This window comes from Pogoniulus pusillus, chromosome 1 (assembly GCF_015220805.1).
Source record: "Pogoniulus pusillus isolate bPogPus1 chromosome 1, bPogPus1.pri, whole genome shotgun sequence".
Taxonomy (NCBI): domain Eukaryota; kingdom Metazoa; phylum Chordata; class Aves; order Piciformes; family Lybiidae; genus Pogoniulus; species Pogoniulus pusillus.
Window position 1 is genome coordinate 7,405,936 of NC_087264.1, and position 13,363 is coordinate 7,419,298.

Genomic DNA, 13,363 nt, shown 5'->3' on the forward strand with positions numbered 1-13,363 from the left:
TGAATGTACTCATTACCTATATATTTTAATTGAGAGCTACATAATCTACACTCTTTGAAGAAGCCTGTAAATAAACTAGCTTTCATTCCAGAAACAGAATGATCTTCCACTTTTAATTGCTGTTATTCATGTCAATGGACAGGAGATGTCATTTTCTGGCTTATTAATACTCTTGTCTTGTGACTCCTGGAGATGACAGCTGATGGGCTGTCATATCAAACACTCAGAAACTGACATGTAGTTAAGTGAGAAACATAGATGTATTTTACTGATAGGGTGCTTATTTTGGAGGGATATTTTAGATCAAGATACTTTCCAAATTTAAGTATTACACTTGCAACTCAAGCACAGAAAATCTTACCTGATATTATTAAGCTGAAGATGAGCCAGCAGTGTGCCCAGGTGGCCAAGAGAGCCAATGGCATCCTGGCCTGCATCAGGAACAGTGTGGCCAGTAGGACAAGGGAGGTTATTCTTCCCCTGTACTCAGCACTGGTCAGGCCACACCTTGAGTACTGTGTCCAGTTCTGGGCTCCTCAATTCAAGAGAGATGTTGAGGTGCTGGAACATGTCCAGAGAAGGGCAACAAAGCTGGTGAGGGGCCTGGAGCACAAATCCTATGAGCAGAGGTTGAGGGAGCTGGGCCTGTTTATCCTGGAGAAGAGGAGGCTCAGGGGTGATCTTATTACTGTCTACAACTACCTGAAGGGGCATTGTAGCCAGGTGGGGGGTGGCCTTTTCTGCCAGGCAACCAGCAACAGAACAAGGGGACACAGTCTCAAGTTGTGCCAGGATAGGTATAGGCTGGATGTTAGGAAGAAGTTCTTCACAGAGAGAGTGATTGGCATTGGAATGGGCTGCCCAGGGAGGTGGTGGAGGCACCGTCCCTGGGGGTCTTCAAGAAAAGACTGGATGAGGCACTTTTGCCATGGTCTAGTTGACTGGTTAGGGCTGTGTGCTAGGTTGGACTGGATGATCTTGGAGGTCTCTTCCAACCTGCTTGATTCTATGATTATGCCTGCATAGATATACAAAAGATAAGGCTGATTCGAAATTGTCTCCACAAGTACTGGAGGGCTGATGTGTGTTGTTGAAATGTAGCCATGTTGCTTTACTCAGCATTGTTCAGCTGGTCTGTATGCAGATTGTTTTATAAACAGACTGTTTTACTCAGTTATCTGTAAGGAACAGTACTAAGCCCTGCTTGTTTGGCCTATTAAAGCTTACACTTTTAGTGAGATAGTTTTAGTGTCACAACCCAAGTTACTAGCTTCACAGTTTCAATGAAGCCTGTATAAAACATAACCTGGATGAGCACTGGAATAAACTCACTAGAATACCTTTTACAGTTAGTGAACTTTGTCTTTGGATGTAATTTTGCACAGATGTTTTAAAAATAAATTGGCTTGTTGTGCATAAGACTGCCCAGGTCAGTGTCTTTAATTTGGAATAGTAAAATGCTGTCCTGTTGCTTCTTGGAGTGTTTGAATGCTTTGGAAGCCCTTTTGGTTATGCTGAAAGGCAATCACAATTAAAGACACTGCAGGCATTTTACTGCAATCTAAACGTGGCTTCTTCCTTGGATGAGTGTTTGCTGGGGGGGGGGATATGTCTGAGAATCTTCTTTCCCCACAGCTTTTGTGCATGGCCTCCCCTAATCATACACAATGATTCTCACTTGGCTGAAGTCTACCAGCATCATATACAAGAAATTATAGATACTTTAATTGAAATTATCTCCCAAACTGTTTTGAAGATGAAAAATAATTGGTCTTTTTACCTCTGCCTGTCTGAGGCTCTTTGCCATGTTTTCTTCTCTCTTTTGTGTCTATCTTTTATATATTTGGTCTTTGATTTCTGTAGCCAACCTGCATTTGTCATGCTGCCAGTCTGTCTCTGGGAAAGTTCTTTTCAATGAGCTAAGTGATGTTCTTGCTCAGTCCCAGGAATGACAACAGTAGCTGATATTTCAGGTACAGCAATTGGTGTTTGAAAGGCTTTTCTTTCTCTTGCTGTATAATGAGCTAGTTGTCTGCTGCATTTAATCACACTTTTAGCTTTACATGGTGTTTAATTGCAAACTGAGCTATGGCAGTGAATAAAATCTCACCCTGTCGATGTGCCCATGATCATGGCTTTTCTTGGGGTGAAATTATGTTAATATCCATTGTGTTTAGATTTCAAAGTGTAGCAAGATAAATGAATTTACTTTATATATTTAAAGAAGTGTTTGGTTGGTAACTGATTTGAACTGAAGTGCCCTGATAGTTGACTGTGTTAAAAATGAGCAGTTATCCTTGGAGCACTATGCTGTCTGAATAAAAAAATACCCTGTGCTACTTTGGACATGCTTGATACTGCTATGTTTGCATTTCCAAAGTTAGCCAAGTTGCAAATGAACTGCTGAAATGAGTTGAGTTGCTGGTGCGGCACAGCTTGTGAGCAGCTTCAGAAGGCTTCTTCCTGCAACTCTCTGATGGCTCTGATGTTAAGGCTGCATGGTACCTACCTGCAGTAGCATAAGCAGTTAATTTTCTTCTTTGTGGTGCTCTATACAGGCTACTGCCAAAGGGAAGAACCAGACGTTAGGAAGTGAAGATGGGTGTTGGAGTCCAGATCGTTTTGGAGGTCATCCCCAGTATGAGAGCAGCTGAGACCATGTGCGTGTGTGGTCTGAGAGCCCTGGCAGGTCTCCTAGTGTGCTTGCCAACAACCTGCAGGCTTGACATGATGAGAGGAAAAGTCCACCAAGAGAGCAAGGACTTAAGGGTTTTTGAAAAACAACCTCCCACTGCTTTTTCTTCCCCTCCCCCATGTAGTCTGGGCCAAATTCTTCCTTGCTGTACTGTCTCATTTCAGAGGATGTGATCTGGGCTCACTGTCTCTTATTTAATCACTGGGAAAGCAGCTGGGGTTGGCTGAGTATATGATGCTGTTATGTTTTTTTGAGGCTTTTAATAAAAGGATGTTTAGAATTAGATGACATACAGTTTTTTCATTAGAATACCTAAGGTAATCATTTCACATGTGTGGTGGTTTGGGTTTTTTCCCCACTCTGCTCTAAAGTGAAGGGATGCAGAAGCAAAATCTCCCAACTGCTCAATAGTTATGAACTCTTGTACAAGATCATTTTGTATATTGGTTTAGCACCAAACTTGGTAGAGTTAGATGGCAGTTGGACTTCATGATCTTAAAGGTCTTTTCCAACCAAAACTATTCTATGATTCTGTGATTCTGCATTCTTTAAACAAAGCCACAGATAAACCCTGCAGACTTTTCAGTTTCATGTTTGTGTGAGAGTGTCTAACACACAGCACTAGTCTCTCTTACCACATGTACCTTTGCTCTGTTTCCTCACTATTCATAGTCATAGAATCAACCAGGTTGGAAGTGACCTCCAAGATCATCCAGGCCAACCTATCACCCACTCCTGTCCAGTTGACTAGACCATGGCACTAAGTGCCTCAGCCAGGCTTTTCTTCAGCACCACCAGGGATAGTGACTGCACAACCTCCCTGGGCAGCCCATTCCAATGCCAATCACTCTCTCTGTGAAGAACTTCCTCCTAACATCCAGCCTAGACCTCCCCTGGCACAACTTGAGACTGTGTCCCCTTGTTCTGTTGCTGGTTGCCTGGCAGAAGAGACCAACCCCCACCTGGCTCCAGCCTCCCTTCAGGGAGTTATAGACTGCAATGAGCTCTGCCCTGAGCCTCCTCTTCTGCAGGCTGCACACCCCCAGCTCCCTCAGCCTCTCCTCATAGGACTGTGTACTAGACCCCTCACCAGCTTTGTCACCCTTCTCTGGACACGTTCTAGTACCTCAACATCTCTCTTCAATTGAGGACCCCAGAATTGGACACAGTACTCAAGGCATGGCCATCTGGTGGTACATGGCAATTCATAGTCTCTGCCTTTCTTTGCTGTGCTAGCTGATGTTTGTGGGTGTTTGTTTAGAAATTGACTGCTTACAAAAACTGGACTTCTGTTTACACTTGCTAAAATATTTATTCAGGAAAGAGCTAATGCTGTTGTATTTGTTCATAATCAGTTTGTTTTTCAGCATGTTGTACTGTGCTAATAGAGTGTGCTAAGCTCCACAAGTTCATAGAATCAACCAGGTTGGAAGAGACCTCCAAGATCATCCAGTCCAACCTAGCACCCAGCCCTAGACAATCAACTAGACCATGGCACTAAGTGCCTCATCCAGGCTTTTTGTCAACACCTCCAGGGGCGGTGACTCCACCACCTCCCTGGGCAGCCCATTCCAATGCCAATCACTCTCTGACAAGAACTTCCTCCTAACATCCAGCCTATACTTCCCTGGCACAACTTGAGTCTGTGTCCCCTTTTTCTATTGCTGAACAAGATCAGCAAGCTCAGGTCTATAAAGTGCTTCACATCTGTTTGTATAGAGCTCTTTTTTGTTACAGACTCGTGCACATCTGTGAGATGCTATGAAGAGATCTTTCAGCTTTGTTTTGAAGGTTTTTGCAGCATAGCCAAACATTGCTTTTTTTTGTGTGTATGTGTGAGGAAGTAGAATTAGGAATAAAATACTGTCTGAGAAGGGGCCCTTTGACAAGGCTTCTTCCTCTGTTGTCTGAACTTCTTCAAATTGCAACAGCATTGCCCAGCTTTAATGGTTACTTAAAGGGCTGAAATGCAGACTCTTGTCTCTTTAAATCTCATTTTACAGCTCTGTTCTGCATTACATAATCTTTCTAAATAGCTGGTTTATTCTTGTTTCCTTGCAGGCAATATGCTCTCGCTATATCCATGTCAGAGTCGTAGTTACAAGGGAGTTGTTCTTGACTTGGAGCTCAGATACTTTCAGTGGTTTTCAGTGGCCAGAAAGAAAAGGGAGAGAGGAAAGAAGGTCAATGGTGTGATTATAATTTGAAAGCTTCAGTTGCAGATATTCAAACTTGGTGTAAGCTAAGTTTGAAGATTGCAGCTGCATCTAGCTTAATCCAATTTCTGAACTGTTGTGCTGTGTTTTTAGTCATTTATTTAAATGAAAGCCTGCTTTCTCTCAGTCCTCTTAAATACCAAAACATGGATAACAGCATTTTAATGCTAAATTGGAAAGCATTTCTGAAGGTGATCTCTGGTGCATTTTTTTTGACTGATTACATTGAAAATATTTACTTGATTCTTTAACCTTTGTTGTCATTGTTAGTTTCATAGCTGATTGTCCCTGTCTACACTGCTCTCACGAGACCCCACCTGGAGTACTGTGTCCAGTTCCGGAACCCTTATTACAAGAAAGATATGGATGTGCTGGAGTGTGTCCAGAGAAGAGCCACAAGGACCATTAGAGGGCTGGAGCACCTCTCCTATGAGGACAGGCTGAGAGAGTTGGGGTTGTTCTGTTTGGAGAAGAGAAGGCTCCAAGGAGACCTTATTTCCAATATCTGAAGAGGGCCTACAAGAAAGCTGATGAGGCACTTTTTAGAGTGTTGGGTAGTGATAGGATGAGTGGGATTGGATATTAGGAAGAAGTTCTTCACCATAGGGTGGTCTCTCTGGCCTCCACAGGGGTTCTGCATACCACTCCTCAGAAAAAGTGAAGATATTCATCTAAACTCTGGGACTGTGCTATCCTCACATCCCACTAGATCTTAAACTTCAGCATCTCAGGGTTGTTGTAACCAAGCATGCCATCAAACTTTACATTCTTCTGCACTTCTTCCTTTCTAAAGAGTGGTAGGTGTATCACAGTGCTACTCATAGAATCAGCCAGGTTGGAAGAGACCTCCAAGATCATCCAGTCCAACCTAGCACCCAGCCCTGTCCAGTCAACTAGACCATGGCACTAAGTGCCTCATCCAGTCTTTTCTTGAACACCTCAGGGATGGCGACTCCACCACCTCCCTGGGCAGCTCCTACTTGACTTGTTCCTGGTGTACTCTGGAAGCCCACTGTATTGCTTTGCCCTGTCGTTATTCCCTTCCAGCATATTCTGGGGTAGTTGCAGTTCACCATGAGAGTTCATCAGGACAACAGTCCAAAGAAGGTTTAATCTTCAAGATCAGATGGTCTATAGCAGCACTCATGACAGTGTTGCATTTGACCTGGCCTCTTACTCAGCCCCACTGACTCTTTATTGGCATGTCATTTGCTTTTCAGCAGAGCTTCACACACTCAAGCTGTTCCTTTATGTAGAATGAGCCACCTGTCTTTCCTTTTTGTGGAGCCTGTAACCATCCATCTCATTACTTCAGTAATGTGAGCTGTTGTACCATGTATCTATCATTCAGTGAATTTGTAGTTTTCCAGCTGTGCATAGACTTTGAATTCTTCCAGAGTGTTTCCTTTGTTGGATTGAATACTTTCTTTGGCTCTTCCTCTTGTATCAACTCCTGTCTCTGGCTTTGATTTCAATAATGAAGCTTCTGATCTAATCTAATCTCTGCCATTTTCTTGTCCTTGCTTTCATTTTGGTTGTGATAGAAGCTAATCCTGTCATCTCCACCTGCAGTTAGTACCCCATTGAGTTTTCTCTTGTCCTTAAAGCTAACCACTACTTAAAATTCTCCTTTTATGATTTTTGTCTTATATCCTCCATTTCTTTATTCACTAAGACTTCCTCTCCTAGTCAAACCATTACTTCAGTTTTACCCTCTTTCATCTGTCTGCTGCCTTGTCTGAGTACTTTGTTATCATTAACAACTTCTGTCTCATTAATTTCCTTCATCTTTCTATTTGATGTGTTAACTTTCTCCATCTCCTTGAAGGAGAAGGGGAATCCTCCCCTTTTAGTTTGGGGTTTTGTGTGTGTTTTCTGAGTCATTCTTTTTGTTTAAGTGCAACCTTTTTACTTTTTATTCTCAACATAACTCTTCCATTTAGTTCCACATCATGGCTTGAGCTAGAATGACAATTCTTAGATGTCTTTTTAAGCTCATCATCCTGAACTCCTTTCAGGGTCTCTGCATAGAGGCAGACAGATTTTAGGATGTGATTAATTTAATGAGGAAGGAAGTCAAATGACTCCTGATTCTCTTATGTGTCTGTTTCTCCTCAGTCATTGAAAGGAAGTGTAGATTGACTAAGCTCAGATGTTCTCTGTGAAGATAAGGGTGATGTATCTAGGCTTTTGTCTGCATTTGTGTATCTCCTTGATGACACAATCTTAAAATGGTCAAAACTGAACCTGGTGAATTGTGTCCTACTTCTCTGCCCTTTTGCATGTTAGCAAATTCAATCTTTCTTCCTTTGAGGATTTCCCTCCTGGCTTGTAGATCTTCAGCATCTGCTAAAACATCAATGTGTGTAACCATTAAACAGGAGGAGTCCATGTCTCTTTTCATGAGATCATTATTTCTAATGAGAGTAGGGTCTGGGAACATTTAAGTGAAGGGCTGCCCAGGGAGGTGGTGGAGTCACCGTCCCTGGAGGTGTTCAAGAAAAGCCTGGATGAGGCACTTAGTGCCATGGTCTAGCTGATTGGACAGGGCTGGGTGTTAGGTTGGACTGGATAATCCTGGAGGTATTTTCCAACCTGGCTGATTCTGTGATCAGAGAATCTGAAGGTAATGTGGTAGGATTTTACCAAGAGACTGATGGATAACTTAAAACTTTGAGAACAACATCCCATCTAGTTGAAATAAGTGAACCAAGCTTTGCTGGTGTTCTTTTATTCTGTTCCTGTGTTTGCTTATTCAGAAAAGGCACTTCTGAAATTCCCTGGAGGTGTGGGTTCATTCTGTGTGTGGCCTCATAGAATCAACCAGGTTGGAAGACACCTCCAAGATCATCCAGTCCAACCTATCTCTCAGCCCTATCCAGCCAACTAGACCATGGCACTAAGTGCCTCATCCAGGCTTTTCTTGAACACCTCCAGGGACGGTGACTCAGGACTAAATCTGTTACTTTCTCTTTAAATTTTTAAGGTAGTCCTTGAAAAACTAAAGAAAAAGAAGTCTTAATCAAATGAAATAATAGATGACTTCCTGCCTTAATTAATTGTATTGGTCTCATTTAAGCTTCCCAGAGACTCAAATACCTAACAGAAGAATACATTAATAGGATGCTTTCCCTTCTCTCCCTTTTGGAAAGACAGGAATTAGATGTAGAGAGGAAAAAGGGGTAAAACAGCCTTAGAATAGTCTTGCTTTGATTTGGAAGTTAAAAGAAAAAGCTTTATCAATAAATAAAAAGTATTTAAGGTAGGGGAATTACAAAGAGGGAATGGGCTGCCCAGGGAGGTGGTGGAGTCGCCATGTCTGGAGGCATTCAAAAAAAAGCCTGGATGAGGCACTTGGTGCCATGGTTTAGTTGATTGGACAGAGTTGGGTGCTAGGTTGGACTGGATGATCTTGGAGGTCTCTTCCAACTTGGTTGATTCTATGAAATACATGTACAACCAGATTGATGGCAATAAGTGGAGGTAGATTCAGGAAGTGGTGGTCCCACCATGTGGCAGGGTGGCCTGGCAAAACAGGAGCAGCAGGAACAAGGGTGGTGCTACCAGGCAGGGAGGGCAAAGAGAAAGAGGAAATTCCTTTGTTTTTTATAGTGGGAATCTGCTCCTAGGAAGTGGGCTAACCACTACACCTGGATTCAGGTTCAGACCACCCCCAGGGAGGAGTCGGGAGGAACTGAGGTCAGGTTCAGACCATCCCTGAGAGGGTTAACCCTTTACACTAATAACAAAAAAGATTTGCATGTTCAGCCTTATTTTGAATTGGCCTGTTTGTGAGTCTGGAGTTAAAGGCATATTTCATGATTCCTTTGCCCTGTCTCTGCTCTGTCTCTTAGTTTCCTAGTTGGCTGTGGACAAGAAGACTTGTGCCAAGGAAGCACAAATCTGTGCTTCATTTTAACAATCAAGAAGAAATGCTTCCTAAAATTCAGCATGCTGGGTGTCAGAGATTCAATTCCATAAGTTGTTCAACCATACCTACATCTGTGCTGCTCCTAGAGAAGCCAGTCTTGTTGGTTTGCCATTGGAATGGGCTGCCCAGGGAGGTGGTGGAGTCGCTGTCCCTGGAGGTGTTCAGGAAAAGCCTGGCTGGGGCACTTAGTGCCATGGTCTAGTTGATTGGCTAGGACTGAATGCTAGGTTGGACTGGATGATCTTGGAGGTCTCTTCCAGCCTGGTTGATTCTATGAGATTCTATGCTTGAGAAATTTCTTGGAGTTTTGGCCTCTTGTATCTTGAAATTTCTTCCTGTTAACTTTGACTATTTTTATATGCCATAGAGTAGGCCAATACATTACCACATTGTGGCTTACACTGATGGAGATTTATCTCCCTACAGCCTTGTGTAGGTAATTGGAACCTGTCATTTCTCCTGAGAGCAATCCTTTATTTAGCTCACGAGGCAAACTGGTTCATGTTCTTTAAAAATTCACTTTTTTTCCCCTAATAATCCTATTCACAAGGATGTGAACTTGGATATTAATAGGTCTATTTTTCTTTTTGTACAGTGTAGTAGAAAACAGGCAGCTGCCTGTCTCTCCCTTTCTCTCTCCCTAGTGATGTCTGTGTATTTCTGTGCTTGTAGTCTTGCCTCTTCTAGCAAGCTTATGGGTTTTAAACCATTTTAGCTTTGAAATGTTGTTAGACAAGCTTACAGTATAAATCAGGTAGCAGCTTTGGTTTAAGTTTCATGTAGATGCTGCTCTCTTTTGATAATGGAAAATATGCATGCCACTTGTATGGCATAGGACTGTCTCTTAAACATTCAGACATGAGTTTTGAAGTGTTTGTGTCATTTTACAGGCACTGTGGTTCAAACCCTGAAAGGGAGAATGATGCTTTTAAATGCTGTTTTCTCTGATAGTGCCTAGTTCCTTTTTCATGTGTCAAAAGTGTCTTCTTGTTTTGCTCTCTGAAATAAACTGGAGAGCTGGTGATGTGACAGAGGGGAGGGAAGCATTCCATAAGGCTGCAGGTCTGCAAATGTGATTTGCTGATAGGGCTGCTGCAGGAGATGGCTTTTCTTCAACACTGGCCACAGCATTAAACTTCTGAACCCTTTATAGGACTAACAAATAAGAGGAAAAACCTCCTGCCTGTATACACTGTTTTTATAAGGAATACTGTGATTTATTTACTTGTGTTCCTGCAGGTGTGCTTGTACTCACTGCACTTGCACTTTGCAGCTGGAGACGAGTTAGCTGTGATCCCAAGCCACTTTGCATCTTTTTGTGGCTGATGGTCCTGGGAGAACTGGCTTTGCCTGGTGTAGTATACAGGTTGAATCAGCTCAGAGGTATCTGTGAAAGGTTGTGCAGTCATGCTGTATTCCTGTTGTCAGGATGTAATGACACATGCCCGGCATGTCTGGTGCTGTATCTGTCACAGGCATCCATCCAGTGGTGGCCAAGGGAGCAGTACCACAGCAGGGCATGTGTGGTGCTTCTGCACAACGTTATAACTTCATTCCTTGTGCAGAAGTACATGTGTAGCTTGATTGTCCTCGATGCCTTCCCAGTTTTGTGCTGTGTCCTCCTAGGTGGACAAGCACTACCATTGCATAAGCTATTCAGAAGCCTCTTGGGTGAAACCTTTTGCTCCAGCAGCCTTTCACTGGAAGGTGGTAGAAGACCCAAATGTAAATGCAGATATTAAATATGAATGAATAGAAACTACAGGGTTCTGTACCAGGTATGAATTTCATACAAAGATATTTTGCATATATGCTTGTAAATGTATCTCATAGAATCAACCAGGTTGGAAGAGACTTCCAAGATCTATCACCCAGTCATATCCAGTCAACTAGACCATGGCACTAAGTGCCTCAGCCAGGCTCTGCTTCAACACTTCCAGGGATGGTGATTCCACCTCCTCCCTGGGCAGCCCATTCCAATGCCAATCACTCTCTCTGTGAAGAACTTCCTCCCAACATCCAGCCTAGACCTCCCCCGGCACAACTTGAGACTGTGTCCCCTTGTTCTGTTGCTGCTTGCCTGGGAGAAGAGCCCAACCCCACCTGGCTACAGCCTCCCTTCACGTAGTTGTAGACACCAATGACATTTGCCTTGAGCCTCCTCTTCTCCAGGCTAAACACCCCCAGCTCCCTCATCTTCTCTTCACAGGGCTGTGCTCCAGGCCTCTCACCAGCTTCATTGCCTTTCTCAGTGCTGAGCACAGGGGCAGAATAACCTTGTCCTGCTGGCCACACTGTTTCCCATCCAGGTCAGGATGCCATTGGCTCTCCTGGCCACTTGGGCACACTGCTGCCTCATGTTCAGCTGCTGCCTGCCAGCTGCGTGTTCAGTGGGAGAGTCCTGTCTAGTGTTAGCCACAGCAGCACATAGGTCAGTCTGATGATAAATGCTAATCCTCTGAAAGCAGCAAAAAGTGAAAACCAAATCCTGGTCTCAGCTTGAACCAGAACGACTCTGTGCACTCATTGCAGTTATTTTTAACCTGGATGATTGCTCTGCTGGGGTGTGCTGTGTTCTCAGCAGGTAGTTGTGTCAGCCCAGAGAGCTGATGCACTGCAGCGTGCAAGTGGGAATGAGATGTTGTGTAAAGGGTCAGGGATTCCTCGGAGTGGTGTTGCCATTAGAGGCTCTTTGGCTCATAGAGCTGCAGCTCTGGGGTCTGGTTCCATTGTAAGCCATCTCTTAACAGCAAAGCCAGTCTGATCCCAGCCTTCTCCCTCTCTTACCTGCCCTTTCCAGTTTTCCTCATCTAAATATGCTGGGCCTTAGCTGGGACAGTGGAAAGATCTGGGTTTCACAAGGTGGGGAAAAAAGGGGGAGAAAAAAACCTCTCAACCTTTTAACTTTCTTTTTCTGTTTTCCTTTGATCATTTCACTCCTCCACATGGCACCACAGAGTGGAGGAGGGAATATATGACATAAAGATGAGCAGGAACCTCTTAAACCTGCTTTGTAGCAGGAGAGGCTGAATGCAAGACTGCATTATGAGCTGCTTGAAATAAAAATATGTTTTTAAAACCTATATTTATAACTCACTATCCTGTTACATTAACTCTTGCACAGTCAGAATGAATCATAGAATCAAGCAGGTTGGAAGAGACCTCCAAGATCATCCAGTCCAACCTAGCACCCAGCCCTATGCAGTCAACCAGACCATGGCACTAAGTGCCTCAGCCAGGCTATGCTGGAACACCTCCAGTGACTCCACCACCTCCCTGGGCAGCCCATTCCAATGGCAAATCACTCTCTCTGTGAAGAACTCCCTCCTAACATCCAGCCTATTTGCTGTTCCTTTGGCTTGGCTTAATATGAGTGGGAAGCTTTTTTAGAAGTGTTCTGTTCATTGACTACTGCTAGCAGATGGATGCTCTCTGCTTGAAGTGCCTCAGGCCTTCATATCTTCCGTTTTCTCCCCCTCCCTCCTCCCAGCACACACCCTGGAGTGCACAGGCTGTGCTAATTTAGTCACAACTTAAAAAGGAGTGATGAAGAAGAAGAAATGCCTAACTCTAATAGAATTCCTGTCACTTGCCATGTCTTTAGGGGCTATTTTTTTCATTTCTGGTTCTCTAAGGATTTTTCCAGCAACATGTATTAGAAGTTCTGCAATACTTCACTGGAACGGCTGTAAAACTCTCAATGACTTAAGACCAAAATACGAAGTCTGTTTATCATAGAATCAACCAGGTTGGAAGAGACCTCCAAGATCATCCAGTCCAACCTAGCACCCAGCCCTAGATAGTCAACTAGACCATGGCACTAAGTGCCTCAGCCAGGCTTTTCTTGAATACCTCCTGGGATGGTGACTTCCACCACCTCCCTGGGCAGCCCATTCCAATGCCAATCACGCTAAGAACTTCCTCCTAACCTCCAGCCTATGCTTCCCCTGGCACAACTTGACACTGTGTCCTCTTGTTCTGTTGCTGGTTGCCTGGCAGAAGAAACCAACCCCCATCTGTCTACAACCTCCCTTCAGGTAGTTGTAGACAGCAATGAGGTCCCCCCTGAGCATTCTCCAGGCTAAACACCCCCAGCTCCTTCAGCCTCTCCATCTGTTCCAGGCCTTTCCTGTTTCATCTTTCAAGTGATTTTAATAACCTAGGCTTAACTGTTTCCAATCCTGAGGTGGCCTCTCCATCTCTATGAGCTATATCCCATACCTTTGCATAGACAGTTCATTAACCTAGGATGCTAAAACATTTGAACCTGTTACTGAATTTTACTAAACTGGCTGTTGCAACGTCCAGAGCTTTTGCCACTTGCCTCCAGAAGCTGGCTGATGCAGCTCTGAGAAATTTGATAATGTTTTTAACAGAATCACACTGTTGCTGTTTATGGTGTAAATTGTTTCCATTTTTAATGGAAAAAGTGCCAAATTATCCATGAGTAGAATTGAAATCTGTCCTATGCTGAATTTTGTGCCTTAACTTAGTGGATATCTTAGAAACTGTGATGCTGTG

General features: G+C 43.7%; 1 protein-coding gene across 12 annotated transcripts in view; it reads left to right on the forward strand.

Annotated features, from left to right (window-relative positions):
• Positions 1-13,363, forward strand: part of BRF1 (BRF1 RNA polymerase III transcription initiation factor subunit) — a 481,847-nt gene that overhangs the window by 16,846 nt on the left and 451,638 nt on the right. The window lies entirely within an intron of this gene.